The 12,057-nt window shown below is 35.3% G+C and overlaps 1 protein-coding gene across 17 annotated transcripts in view; it reads left to right on the top strand.

The window, feature by feature from the left end:
- Nucleotides 1–12,057, top strand: part of ERC1 (ELKS/RAB6-interacting/CAST family member 1) — a 755,438-nt gene that overhangs the window by 561,099 nt on the left and 182,282 nt on the right. The window lies entirely within an intron of this gene.

The raw sequence follows: 12,057 nt of genomic DNA, 5'->3' as shown, positions 1-12,057 counted from the left end.
ATTGGCTGTTCCTGTACAACGTACAGTATGCACAGCCCTGTCTTCCAGTGTCATCCCCTGCATTCTCAGTCATGTTTTCTGTGCATTTTGACTGTTAAATTTTCTCCTCCTGAAAAAATGAGATTGGGAAAGAGCTTCTTGGGTGAAGAAATTTCTTTTTTTGTACTTTGGGAAGTCAGTCATCAATTGATAGTGTTTGGGGCATAATTTAAAATTCTAATTATCAAGAATCAATATTTATACCATAAAGATACTGTCTCTGTATACCAATATTAAATATGATTAGAATAGGCTTTATATTTGTTTATGTGGCTGGCTCTGCTGAGAACACAGGTAAAGAAATTCCTTTTCTGCAGGATAGATAGATGACCAACTCATTGCTCATGTACAAGTGAAAGAAAAATTTTCCGGTGTCCTAAGATAATTTGTAGCAAGAAGAAGATATTGTCCAATTTTTGGATGTCTGTTAAGTAAAACAAGAAGAATATTGCTTATTATTAAAAGCTTCTGTCCAGTAGGGTTTGGCTTAGCAATATCAGTTCTCTTTAAGATTGATGCTATAGGCATATGATTTAAGCAGCTTATAATCATTCCATCTTGAGACACCAAACAAAATAGAATGTCTAGCAGACCAGAGAATTACTATAACTCATTCATAGTTTTTTTTTAATTTTATTTTAATTTTATTGAGACAGAAAAGATACATAGTAAAGCACATAGAATACACAAATCTTAAATGTATAAATTGATGAAAAATTACATTCACATACATCTGTGTAATTATCACTTAAGACAGGATATCAAACAGTATGTGAATCACTTCGTGAAATTCACAGTGGTTTTTGATTATTTGGCTCTCAAGTCCATTTGTTTTTATTAGCCCTAGTTAAAGAAAATTAACCCATGAGTTTATAACCTTAGAAACTAGTGGCTAAAAATTCCTAGTATCTTCACCTCTAGCTAAATGCACAGATTATTCTGTATAGATGCAATTTATGTGAGGAGAAAGTTAATATAGAACAAATCTTTTCCATGCTTTTCTATCTTTCTTCCATGTGAAGTTTCACATTCTCCTCTCTCTCAACATGAATCTGGGATGATGTGAGCAAGAAAGAATGAATCTTGCCAAAGACATTTCAGTTCTTTAATTTCTCTAAGTCTGTATATTAAAGTTTGGACAACGGAGAGGCCTTTTAGAAAGAGGATACAACATTAACATTGTTTTAAAATAAAAGCTTCTAGCCCTTGAATAGCTGGAATGTGCCTCAGTGTACAGGCCATTTCCTAACAAGGAAGCAGTCAACTTGATCATACTTTCTAGTAAATGGAGCTGCCGCTCCCTCCTGGCTCTCACAAACCATTGCTGTTGTCAGAGTTGAAGAAGGAGAGATTTACAGATTTTAAGTCACCCTCTAATGTGATGCCAGTTTACTCTCCCCCTTCAGAGTAACTTGAGTCCTTACCTTATTCATGGTAACACAGCACTTGGAGAGGCTGCATCAGAGGAAGGGGCTGCACCCAGTGAGAAAATAAAAACTAAAGGTTTTCCAACAAACTCCAGATGTATTGTGGCAGATGCCAGCCGGTGTGTCATGAAGAAGCCCTTGCTGTGATTATTGCGCACCCAAACTGGATTTCATGTAAACTCAGATAGAATCCTGGAAAGCATTAATTCTATCTGTTCAGCCTCAGTGTCTGTCACAAGATGACCCTTCTGTCCACATTATTTTCTTCTTTTCACACCTAAAGAATTTTACAGCCTCCATAGTGCATTTGCAGTTAATGTGCAGTCTAACTTTGTGGCTGTGTGCTCTATACAGATGTGTCAGTGGCAGGTTTGGCTTTTCAAGACAGGCCAGAAGTTTTCTCTGTTTTTAAATGTCAACTATACTGCTTGGATGTGGCGTCTCTCTCTCTCAGCCAGCACAACAAGCATACTTACTACCCTCCCCCTCTCTACGGGTGGGACATGACTCCCAGGGGAGTGGACCTTCCTGGCAACGTGGGACAGAAATCCTAGAATGAGCTGGGACTCAGCATCAAGGGATTGAGAAAACCTTCTCAACCAAAAGGGGCAAGAGCTAAATGAGACAAAATAAAGTATCAGTGGCTGAGAGAATCCAAACAGAGCCAAGAGGTTATCCTGGAGGTTATTCTTGCATGTAATATAGATATCACCTTCTTAGTTACAGTGTTAATGGAGAGGCTGGAGGGAACTGCCTTAAAATGTAGAGCTGTGTTCCAGTAGCCATGTTTCTTGAAGATGGTTGTATAATGATATAGCTTTCACAATGTGACTGTGTGATTGTGAAAAACTTGTGCCTTTTATCTACTTATCAACAGACGAGTAAAACAAATGGATTAAAAATAAATAATAGGGGGGGAAAGTATGAGAGACACAACACACACACATACAGAAGTCAGCTATACAATGTAAGAGTAAAGACTACAAACTGAAAATGATTTCGTTTGAATCTAGACAATCTCATTTGCAACTACAATTTTGTAGTCCTTTGCATCAGGGTAAATTGTCAGATTTATCTCATTCCAACACTTCCTAGGCATGAGGGATGCAAAGACAGACTACGTGCCTTAAAGAAGCTTACAGTTTTAGAGATTTAAGTGCTAGTTTTTCAGCAAACTCATTCTTTAAAGGGTAGTTCCAGGTCTTACCACCTTCCTATTGACAACCTCAACAGATAATTCAAACATTAAGTGATTTGTTTGCCCATTCATTTCAGATTCATTATCAACTATATGCCAAATACTATATTAATGAAAATGGAATTTCTTTCTTCTTGAAAACTAATCGAGCCTTTATAACTCTATCTCTTTATCAGTTGCACAAATTAATTCTCTGAGATTTATGTTCCTTGTATAAAATTGGTATCACACTACCTACCCACAGGGTTGGTATAAAAGTAAATAAGATAGCAAACCCAAGATGCTCAGATCCCATTCCCTATCAAGGTCCCTGTTCCACAATAAGAAAGATACATGTTTCTTATTGTTAGAGGAGGTGATGCCTGTTACATTGAGGGAAGGAGGAATTTCAGTAACTATTATTCTCATTTTCAGTCATTTTAATAATTTTGAATAATTTTCAATGCGACTCTAGTGTTCAGAATTGCACAGCTAGCACACGGTGTTCTAGTCCTCTGTAGAAGAATATATTCTAAGAGTAGTTAGGAGAAAGAGCACCTTTTTTTCCTTCTTTTTCTTCATAATACTGTGATTGTAGTGTAGCATTTTAAAAAATAATTATAAATTAAATCTTGCTTACGTTTCCATCATTGAAGAGCATCATTTAAATGCCAACCTTTCTAAAGTTCTCAACACTGGGAAGATTTTAGCTCCCAAGCTTACATTCTCATCTCACTCATTTTCTGTTTCTGTGACCTTCCACTTGCATACTTGTTTGTTCCTTATATTGCTGACTACCATTGCTGACTTTTAAGAATTATGTGAAAATAAAATGACAATGAATAAAGCATAGTACCTGTGTCCACTGTAATATGCTCAGCACAGGTGCTTGATATACATCAGATCTATCCTCACCACAAGTCTGGATTGTATTATTATATGGATGAAACACCTGAGAACTGATTCTCTTACTCTCCATTTTATATATAGGCAATAGGTAAGTAGAAAGGTATATTGGAATTAGAATAATTCATGCTTTTTATGGCACTCATTTGTTCCCACATCCTTGAAAAATAAGAGAAGGTATTTATTTGTAATTCGACTGCTTCCTTCCTTTGTACCTATGAAGAACCTGAAACAGAAAGACATGGTTTGGCTTGTCCCTATCCTTCAAATGATATACAAGATGACCCTGAAGCTACAAAATAGATTTTTTTAAATGTCTTTAGAGATGATAGTACCTTCTTAGGACTAAATACTTTGTGGTCTAAGAGGAAGCACCTGGGAATATTTCATGTTCTATCTGCTTTGAGCAGTCTGCAAACCACTCTTAAAAGTACCAGCCAGGAGCCAACTTACTAAAAGCATTCCTTTGATTCATAGGCCACTCTTAGTACGTGGATATTCATATGCAGAGTGATTATAGAAGAGAGTTTGATCCCATGGATCCCTGACCTGTGGGTATGTGTGGGACCAGTCCATTTGGCCTTTACAGGGCGGCTGAAAGAACAGAACCATCCACTTAAGCTGTAGGAGTATCAGAGCTCCTACAGCTTCATATGTGTTCATGACTTACATGAAATAAGGAGTTATTACAATCTGAGTATAGCCGGGTGTAGTATTTATTTCAGGGTCCTATAGGTTCAAAACTATAGGTTTTTTTAAAATAATTTTTTCATTTTTAATTAGCATACAATATACATAGCATAAAGCTCGTTTTAACCATTTTAATTTGACAGTTCTATATTAAGTATACTAACAATATTGTGAAGCTTTTGCTACTATTTCCACTGTTTTCATCATCCCAAACCAAACTTATACTCATTTAACAGTAACTCCCCATTCCCCCAATCCTCATCTCTTTTAACCACTTTCCTGATTTCAGTCTCTATGAATTTGCTAATATTAAGTATTTTATATAAGATAAATCATATAATATTTGTTCTTTTGTGTCTAATTTATTTCACTCAAAATAATGTCTTCAAGGTTCATCCTTGCTGTTGCCTGTACATCAGCTCTTCACTTCTTTTTATCACTGAACAATATTTCATTGTATACACATACCACAATTTTGTTTATTCATTCACCTGTTGATGGACACTTCAGTTACTTCCACCTTTTGACCATTGTGAAAAATGCTCTGTTGAACATTGATATATGAATATCTGTCCAAGTCCCTGTTTTCAGTTCTTTGGGAATTTACCAAGGAGTAGAATCACTGGGTGATATGGTAATTCTATATTTAATTTTCTCAGGAACCATCAAACTCTTTTGTACAATGGCTGTACCATTTTCATATTCATCAACAATATAGGAAGATTCTTCTTCATACTTGCCAACACTTTTATTTTTTCAGAATTTTATTAATAGCCAAGCTAGTGGTTATGAAATGGTATCTCTTTGTACTTTTAATTTGCATTTTTCTAATAGCTAATAATACTAAGCATCTTTTCATTTATTGTTGGCCATTTGAATATCTTCTTTGGAGAAATGTCTATGTAAATTCTTGGTTCATTTTTTAAGGTTGTCATTTTGTTGTTGTGTTGTAGAAGTTCTTTATATATTTTGGATATTTAACCCTTATCAGATACATGGTTCCCAAATAGTTTCTCACATTCTGTAGGATGTGTTTTTACTTTCTTGATACTTTCCTCTGATGCAAAAAAATGTTAATATTGAAGCCCATTTAGTCTGTTTTTTCCTTTTGTTTCTTGTGCTTTTGATGTAAAATCTAAAAATCCACTGCTCACTAAAGGTGCAGAAGATATTTCTCTTATGTTTTCTTGTAGGAATTTTAAAGTGTTAACATTTTGGTTGTTGATCCATTTTGAATTTTTGTATAAGGTGAAAGGTAGAGATCCACATTCATTCGTTTCATTTGGATTTCCAATGGTCTCAGAAACATATGTTGAAGAGATTATTATTTCCCTGTTGTATAGACTTGGCACCTTTGTTTGAAAACCATCTGTCCTTAGATGTGTGGATTTATCTTTGAACTCTCAATTCTATTCTATTGGTTTATCCTTATGCCAAAATGACACTATTTTAGTTACTGTAGCTTTGTAATAAGTTGTTTTTTCATTTTCAAGATTGTTCTGAGTATTTGGGGCCCTTGCAATTCCATATGAATTTGAGGATCAGTTTGTCTGTTTCTGTAAACCAGGTTGCTGGAATTTTGATAGAGATTGCACTGAATTTGTAGGTAATCTTCAGGCAGTATTGACATCTTAACAATGTTGTCTTTCAGTTCATGAACACAGGATATCTTCCCACTTATTTAGATCTTCTATAATGTCTTCAGCAGTGCTTAGAGTGTTCAGAGTACAAGTTTTTCACCTCTTTGGTTAAATTTATGCCTAGGTATTTTATTCTTTTAGTTGGTATTGTAAATAGTATTATTTTATTGGTTTCCTTTTCAAATTATTTATTACCAGTGTATAGAAGCCCAACTGACTTCTGCTTATGTATTTTATATCCTGTAATTGTACTGTATTCATTTATTAGTTCCAGTAGCTTTCTTATGGATTCTTTGGGATTTTTAATATATGATTTTATGTCATTTGTGAGTAGGGAAAATTTTATTTCTTTCTTTCCAATTTGGATTCATTTTATTTCTTCCTCTTGCCTAATTGCTCTGGCTCCAACTTCTAATACAAGATGATGACAGCAGGCATCCTTGTCTCGTTCCTGACCTTAAGTAGAAAGCTTTCAGTCTTTTACCATTGCTTATGATATATACTGTGGGCTTTTCATAAATGCTCTTTATCATGTTAAGAAAGTTCCCTTCCCTAGTTTTCTTAATGTTCTTATCATAACAAGATACTGGATTTTGTCACGTGACTTTTTTGTGTCATTTGAGATGATCATGTGCTTATTTTCCTTAGTTCTATTAATGTGATATATTACATTGATTGCTTTTCTTATGTTAAACTATCCTTGCATTCCTAGAATAAATCTTATTTGGTCCCTGTGTGTAATCCTTTTACTATGCTGTTGAATTCAGTTTGACAGTATTTTATTGAGGATTTTTACATCTGTATTCATAAGGGATATCAGTCTGTAATTTTCTGTTCTTGTGCTGTCTTTATCTAGCTTTGGTATCAGGATAATGCTGGCCTCATATATCTTTGTTTCTGTGTATCTGAAGTTTATTCTTCTTATAAAGGACTCCAGTATTAGGATTAAGACTCATCCTGATTGGGTTGGGCCACACCTTAGCCATGTCAAAAGGTCCTCCTTACATTGGGTTACCCCAACAGAAGTGGATTATGTTTAAGAGCGTGTTTTTACTAGGGTGCATACATCACCACACCTAGTTTGCTGGACCTAATCATTATTTGTCAAGACCCTGGGGGTAACAGAGTGTGAAATTCATTGATTTTTTACTGCAATACACAGTCTCTTCCTCTTTATTTTCCCTTGATGCTGCTCAGTGTTCCGCTAGTCTCCAACAATTCAAAATAGTTGATTCATACAGTTCCTGCCAGTTCAATAGTTGTTTTGGTGGAGGGCCCATTTCCTGGAACTTCCTGTTCTGCTGTCTTTCCGCAATCCTTCACAAACCCCATTTTTGATACAAAATTTGTTCTAAAGACTATTTAGCTGACCACCAACTTGAGGTTCAAAATGCATTAATTTAGTAGCATTTCGGGATAAATTGCTTTAGAAAAAAACAAAAACTAGAAAATAATTTGCTTTTTCAAAATAATATAAAGTAATCACCTCTAAAATAAAATTTCCCATAATTACAGGTTGCTCTGGAAACTTCGTGCTTGATGATGGTATTCATTATGGATTTTTCAGCTTTTGTGTTCCATAGGCAAATGTTCTATTTTCTAATTCAACTTCCCCATTTGGAGAATTCCTGATATTCTCACATGTAGTGGAAACAACCAAATCAATAGGCCAATCCCTCAATCTTGGAGTTTGTTCATATGAAACTTATCCCAGCAAAGGTTGGCTAAGCCTACTTAAAATTAGGCCTACGAATCACCCCCAGAGAACTTCTTTTGTTGCTCAGATGTGTCCTCTCTTTCAGCCAACATGACAAGTGAACTCGGTGCCCTCTCCCCTCTAGGTGGAACATGACTCTCAGGAGTGTAAACCTCCCTAGCAACATGCAGCAGAAATCCTGGAATGAGTCAGGACCCAGCATCAAGGGATTGAGAAAACCTTCTTGACCAAAAGTGTTGAGACAAATGAGACAAAATAAAGTGTCACTGGCTGAGAGATTTCGAACAGAGTCAAGAGGTTATCCTGGAGGTTTTTCTTACATATTGTATATGAATCCCCTTTTTAGGGTGGCTAGAGGGAAGTATAAACTGTAGAACTGTGTTCCAGTAGCCATTCTTCTTGAAGATAATTGTATAATGATAAAGCTTTCGCAGTGTGACTGTGTGATCGTGAAAACCTTGTCTGATGCTCCTTTTATCTACAGTATGGACAGATGAGTAAAAAATATGGATAAGAGATAAACAAATAATAATAGGAACAAAAGTTAAAGTAAGTTGAGTATATTGAAATATTAGTGGTCAATGAGAGGGAGGAGTAAGGGGTATGAAATGTATGAGTTTTTTCTTTTTTCTTTCTTTTGCTGAAGAATGGAAATGTTAAAAAAAATGATCATGGTGGTGAATACACAATTATGTGTTGATTTTGTGAACCATTGATTATAATCATGTCAGGAATGTTTCCATGTTTGTTTGTCATTCATAGAAATAACCTCATAACTATCCCCCCCTCCAATATTCTGTTTTCTGTAATAAGATAATGGTGAGTTGGTTCTGAAAAAGCTATGTAGATGAATCATTTCACCCGGAATGAGAAGCACAAGATTTTGATTGGCTGTTTTTTTAATCAGTTGCTTCTTCTGAATAAGCTTACAATAAAACATTTTAGGCTTTAACCTTTGCTCCTCATTTATGAATTTTCCAGATTCATAATTCATTATGAAAATTATTGTCAGCATTAAACCTGTGATTCTTTATACCTTCTATATACCTATTTTTCCATAGAAAATTCTATTCTTATTGATGAATTATTAAAATAACTATCAGGAAATCTATTCTAGTTGATACTGATATCAACGATTCAGTTGAGTTAAAAAAAATTCTTGTAAAGTCAGATGGCTTCACATCTTTTATTTGTATGCTCACACTTGTCTGACTGTAATGTTGAGCATTTATTTTCCCTCTTTCATGTGTTTGCATAATTTTGTCATTTTCTAAAAGGATCTTCTATAGGAAAACAGAATATTAGTAGTATAGTTCCATTTCATAGAGGATAAAACAATGTACTAAATAACTAATGATACAATCATCTCTAGGTATCAGAAGATTATATGAAGAGTCAATCTGCACTGCAGCATAGCCTCCATTGCCTTATCAGTGTTTCTAATTGGAGCTTTGGGTCTAGTTAATTCTAATCTCCATTGTTTTAGCACTTTTGTTGTCTAGGAACCTCTTCTTCCTTGATCCACACCCTTTACTGTTAACAGGTCCTTCTAGATTCTCTTCAAATTCATTTAGTAACATTCAGCAATTATTATTTAGTGCTTACTATAATGTGAAGCTCTGTCCTGGGTGCTGGTGATATAGTAGTATACAAAACAGACATGACCTTTGAGAACCTCCCTCTATTGCAAGCTCAGCTACTTAATTCAGCATTTCTAAGTATTTTGTCACCCAAGGGTTTTCCAATTATCTAGTCTGACAAAGAAGTTGTACTTCCCTGATATTACACAAGAAAACTGAACAAAAGAATCTATTTATCAGTGATTTCTCACACAATTTTAGGTTGCTCATTTTATTATTGAGCATTTATTACTCGTAGTATTAGTATTAGTGATATCTGACTCAGTTTGAGAGCTCTAAACTAATTTTATTATCCACATTTATATTTTCTGAAAAAGCTATCAGTTTCCAATATGCTAAATAAAAGAATTCTAAATGGATTAAGGATATCTAAGTTGACTGAGTAGGCCAGAATAATCAAATAATGCATACATGCTTGTTATTTTGTGGATAAAGAAAATGCTTGGATGAATTTCTATATGTTCATGCTACATTTTCCCCAAGTATAAAATTATTATCGCTCCCGTTTCTGTTAGGGGAATTTGAAGATCAGTTGGCTAGTATTTTGATAGAGAACCAAGATCTTCTTGAGAAGAATGGTATATAAATGTAATGCTGTGTGATGTGTGAAGATTTTATGTTACATACGCTGCAGAAGGGTATCTTCCCTTGGGAAATCTAGCTGTTTTTTCAAACAGATACACATACCAGGACTCCTCCTTTGCTACAGAGTTCAGTTGACCAGGGCCTATTCCTGATCCCTTTGGTTTTGTTTTTCACATCATCGTCCCTATGCTATCAAGATTTGTTCTACCACCTCCTCTCTTCTGTCTCTAACACCAGTCTTAGTAGACTAAAAAAGATAGGAACTGAGGTGGTAGACTGGTATGTGCTTCCATTTGTTGGTTAGCCGTTTCCATAATATGGATTGCTTAATTCTTTGTTCCCAGCTTTGGGCCCTGAACATCAATTCTGAAACAACTGAAAAGTCCATTCATCATACCATTAAAATTAGTTAAAAAGTAATATCTAAAATTGGAGAGAGAGAGGAATAGTAAAACTATTTTACATCCCATAAAAAGAGAACCATAGTCGAGTAAAGCTGCAAAGAGCTCCTGAGTTGCTAGTGAAACAAAGGGAAAATTGAGTAGCAAGTGTTAAAACAGCTTAAGTGCTACAGAAAATGCTTATAGAAAGTGAAATGTAATAGACTCCTATCCATCTCAGTAAGCAGTTTTAAATTATTGGGAGTGAAACTACCTCTGAAAGCATTCATGTATCTACTTGTTCACCAAACGTTGATGGTGCCAGGTACCTTTTGCATGACTGAGAAGACATTCCTCAGAGAACACATTTATGTCCGGCACTGCTGGAGGATTCCTTTTATGTTGCACTTCACAGTAACTACTTTCTCCTGTATTTGCTGTATACATTAATGCCAACCTCTCAGCTGTCCTGTGTGATGTTATCTCTTAAATAGTGACTTATGTTGTGATCATAGAAAGTAAAAACCTTCTGCCTAGTTAGAATGTACAATATTCAGAAGTTGACAGAATAGACATTGCAATTTAATCAGTATTTCATGATTCAGTAATCCTTACTGACTTAGATGAAAATGTTAACCTCTTTTTTCTTTTTTAAACTTTTTTATTGTATAGTATAACTTATAAACAAGGCAAAGAAATAAAAAGCAAAAGTTTTCAAAGCACTCTTCAACAAGTAGTTACAGGACAGATCCCAGAGTTTGTTGTGGGCTACCATACGATCCTCACATTTTTCCTTCTCACTGCTCCAGATTATAGGAGGATAGAAGGCTTAAAATTTTTTTAACAGCACAATTGCCTTTTTTTTTCTTTCTTTCTTTCTTTCTTTTGTGAAAAATAACATATATACAAAAAAGCAGTAAATTTCAAAGCACAACACCACAATTAGTTGTACAACGTATTTCAGAGTTTGACATGGGTTACAATTCTGCAATTTTATGTTTTTACTTCTAGTTGCTCTAAAATATTGGAGACTAAAAGAAATATCAATTTAATGATTCAGCCTTCATATTCATTTGTTAATCCTATCTTCTTTATATAACTCCACCATCACGTTTGATCTTTCCATCCCTCTCTTTAGGGATGTTTGGACTATGGCCTTTGTAACCTTTTACAAAGGGTCTGTCACTAATATGGGGTAGGGAGATGGAACTATCTGATGTTCTGGAGAGGCTGGGCCCTCTAGGTTTCGGACTTATCTGGTCCAGGGACCCATCTGGAGGTTGTAGATTTCTGGAAAGTTGCTCTAGTGCATGGAACCCTTGTGGAATCTTATATATTGCCCTAGGTATTCTTTAGGATTGGCTGGAATGGTTTTGGTTGAGGTTTGGCAAGCTGTGATAGGAAACAGTGTCTAACTGAAGGTTGCATAAGTGCAGCCTCCTGAGTAGCTCTTGACTCTATTTGAACTCTCTCTGCCACTGATACTTTATTAGTTACACTTCTTTTCCCCCTTTTGGTCAGGATGGAATTGTCGATCCCATGCTGCCAGGGCCAGATTTATCTCTGGGAGTCATCTCCCACATTGCCAGGGAGACTTTCACCCCTAAATATCATGTCCCATTTAGGGGGGAGGGCAATGATTTCACTTGCAGAGTTGGGCATAGAGAATGAGGCCACATATGAGCAACCAAAGAAGTCCTCCAGAAATAACTCTTAGGCATACCTATAGGTAGGCTAAGCTTCTCCTCTACCTACATAAGCTTCACAAGAGTAAGCTTCAGGATCAAGGGCATGACCTGTTTTTAAGTGTTAATCTCTTTTTAATTATCCTCTTTTCAATTCTAAATTATGTTAAG

Source organism: Tamandua tetradactyla, chromosome 7, assembly GCF_023851605.1.
Source record: "Tamandua tetradactyla isolate mTamTet1 chromosome 7, mTamTet1.pri, whole genome shotgun sequence".
NCBI classification, from domain to species: Eukaryota; Metazoa; Chordata; class Mammalia; order Pilosa; family Myrmecophagidae; genus Tamandua; species Tamandua tetradactyla.
Note: the sequence above shows the minus strand (reverse complement) of the source record. Positions and strands in the feature narration are given on the sequence as shown.